The 2,982-nt window shown below is 40.4% G+C and overlaps 1 long non-coding RNA gene across 1 annotated transcript; it reads right to left on the reverse strand.

Annotated features, from left to right (window-relative positions):
- Positions 1–793: 793 nt before the first annotated feature.
- LOC103461420 (uncharacterized) lies at positions 794–2,872 on the reverse strand. The gene is made up of 4 exons (XR_533108.2): positions 1,893–2,872; positions 1,704–1,808; positions 1,026–1,361; positions 794–932 (listed from the first exon to the last, which is right to left on the reverse strand). It is a non-coding gene; the product is annotated as an uncharacterized LOC103461420 (long non-coding RNA).
- Between the last annotated feature and the right edge of the window lie 110 nt (positions 2,873–2,982).

Consider the following 2,982-nt stretch of genomic DNA (forward strand, 5'->3'; position numbering starts at 1 on the left):
CTCCGTTTAACCTTTGACCTCTGCTGATGGTCAGAGTGGATCTCTGGACGGTTTGGGATCAGTCAGCTGATCTCAGAAAACCTTCACTGGTCTGATCTGGTTTCCAGTAAAAGTAACTTCATGTTTCCAGTCCAACAGCAGCAGGAAGGAGATCTGGAAGCTTCTGCTTGTTTTAAGTTCAACAGAATGAAATGAAAACAATGAAGGAAGAAAACATCAGAAAACAGAACAACCAGCTGACCTGATCGGAAATATGTAACAACATAAAAATGTTTTAAAACTGAATCTGTGTCCTTCCACTGAGCTGAAGCATGAACACATGAAGATAAGAGGATGAACATGATGAGAGGATGAACTGCTGATGGACACGGGGTTGATTTCATTATCTCATAAGATTTTATGTCATCTCCATTATTAAAGAGTTTAATAATGGAGATGAAATAATCATATAATTCTTAAAATAATTATAATTATTTTAAGATAATTATAAATTTAAGAATAAAAGCATCTAAATGGAAATGTGTCAGCCTTTCTGCTTTAAGTCTGTTTTCTGTTGTTTTCTTCTTCTTCGTCTCATTAATCTGATCTCTGAGCAGCAGAAACGTCTGGATGATCAGACATCAGACCCATTTCAATCTGCTGAGAGGATTCACCAACCGCAGCACCTGGCGAGGTCTGACTGGGACCTGAGCATTTTGTTTTTACAACAACAACAACAACAACAACAACAACAACAACAACAACAACAACAACAACAACAACAACAACAACAACAACAACAGCAACAACAACAACAACAACAACAACAACAACAACAACAACAGCAACAACAACAACAACAACAGCAATGATCCAAGTTTGGGCCCCATCACTGATTGGACCAGCAGATCCATCCTGGTTCTCTTCATCATTCCTGTTTCCATCCAGGTTCCCTGTCAGAACAAAACCAGGAGTTAGTCTGATCCGACTGAAGATCATCCCCATCTGATCTGGGTCAGAACCAGGAAGCTGCTGGACTGACTCACCTGCAGGAGGAGAAACCTCCAGGCTTCTGGTGCAGACGTGCTCCATCCCACCACTTCCTGCTCTCTGAACTCGACACTCAAACGTTCCGCTGTCATTGGTCGTTACGTTCTTCACAATCAAACTCAAGCTTCGCTCCTGTATCGTCAGATTCACTCGACCTTTGAACTGTTTCAGCTGATCATCAGAACTTATTTTCTCGTTTTTGTAAACAATCACATGATCATCCTCCGGATCTTCTGCTCTTCTCCATTCCACAGTTATGATGCTTTTCTCATCACTGACTTCACAGCTAATATTAATATTCTGTCCAGAAGCAGCTGTGATGTTTCTGTGATCTGCAGGTCAGGAAGAGCACAGAGGTCAAAGTTCACACTGATATCCAGACAGACATCAGCACGACGTCTTTACGTTTGTTTGCAGATTTTTGTCATTTAAATGATTTTTGAATAATTTGAGTGAAAGTATCTCTCTGTGCCAAAAACACAAAATGTTGCTGAATAAACACAATTCAAAGTGAAAACTTTAGGAAAAAAAACCAACATTTTTTTACAACCATAAAAACAAACAGTTATACTTTTTTTGCTTTGTGACTTAATGGCATATTTGGTCAAATAACTAAAGACTCGTAATGTAACGGTTTGGACTCAGATTTGAGTGGAAGATGTGAGACTCCTGACCTCCAGCTGAATGACCTCTGACCTCTGACACTGTAACGTCTTAAAACAGCTGCAGCCTCTGACTTTAACTGTAGATGTTCATCCTGACTGAAGCTCCTCTGAAACCTGAACAGGTTTTACACTAAAACACTAAACTTTAAATGATGTGAGCTAATTTAAGTAGCTATAAAAGCTGATATTAAAACCCACCTGAGTCTGATCTGACTCCGGTCGGCAGATTCCTCAGTTTCTCTGCTGTGGAGCCGTTTTGGTTCTTTAACTTCATTTTCTGACCAGGTTCGGTTATCATGAAGCGTCTCGATATGGAAAAACTTTGTTTGTTCCCAGATCAACTGGACCAGCCAGAAAGAAGCCTGGGTGGCAACAATGATCATTTAAAAACTAAATGTTCAACAAGGTTCGTTTGACCTTTGTTGTCATGACAACCACACATTGAAAATTAATTAATAGGGCTTAAAACTTTTATTTTGATAAAGTTTATGGTTAGACTGGTTTGGTTATCCATCAGCAGGTCAGACTGACCGCTCTGCCTCACTACTTTCTCCTACTGCTCTCCAGCTGTGGATTATATTCTGTCATTTCTTCGTGATTTGATCAGAGTTCCTGGGTTTTGCTCCGTCTCCTCAGAGCTGACCTGATTGTGGGTCTCGTTCTTCCTGTTTAGCTAACAGCTAACATTCCTACAGGCCCACACTTTCACGGACACAGTTATGATTCTTAGAGCCGTGAATACTTTATAAATTATCTTTCCACTTCCACTACCATCACTATTTCAGGTGGAGACTCTGGATTACCTCCAGGTAAACTGGAACCGGGAAGAGCCACCATGAACTCCACTGACAACCCGATGAGTGACGCAGCAATAGCAGCGGCCATGCTGCTTGAAGCTTTCATTGTGATTCTCCAAATGATGAAGGGATTTTCTAACCAGATCCAAGTTTCAGATGAAATTAAATTTCAGCCTTAAACTCTAAAAACTAAAAAAGGGGCTAAAAACATTTGTTCCTGGTAATCTTGTTTGTTTTGTGCTCAGATCAGGAGGAAACGATCAGCGGAAGTGACCGATGTGACTCCAGGAACGTTTCAATTCATGAGAGGTGAATTGTAATGATTTCTGGTGAAACTGTCACTTCAGAGACATTTCAGGGTTTATTTTCTTCTCCTTTAGCCTGAAGCTGTAATAATAAATCACAGACAGTGAAGAAGTAAAGCAGGTTACAGCCTGTTGAAACAGCAGCATGAGACTCTGGATATGCAGATCTATGAGCTGTGAAGGTCA

This window comes from Poecilia reticulata, unplaced genomic scaffold, assembly GCF_000633615.1.
Source record: "Poecilia reticulata strain Guanapo unplaced genomic scaffold, Guppy_female_1.0+MT scaffold_1423, whole genome shotgun sequence".
In the NCBI taxonomy this organism is placed as follows: Eukaryota; Metazoa; Chordata; class Actinopteri; order Cyprinodontiformes; family Poeciliidae; genus Poecilia; species Poecilia reticulata.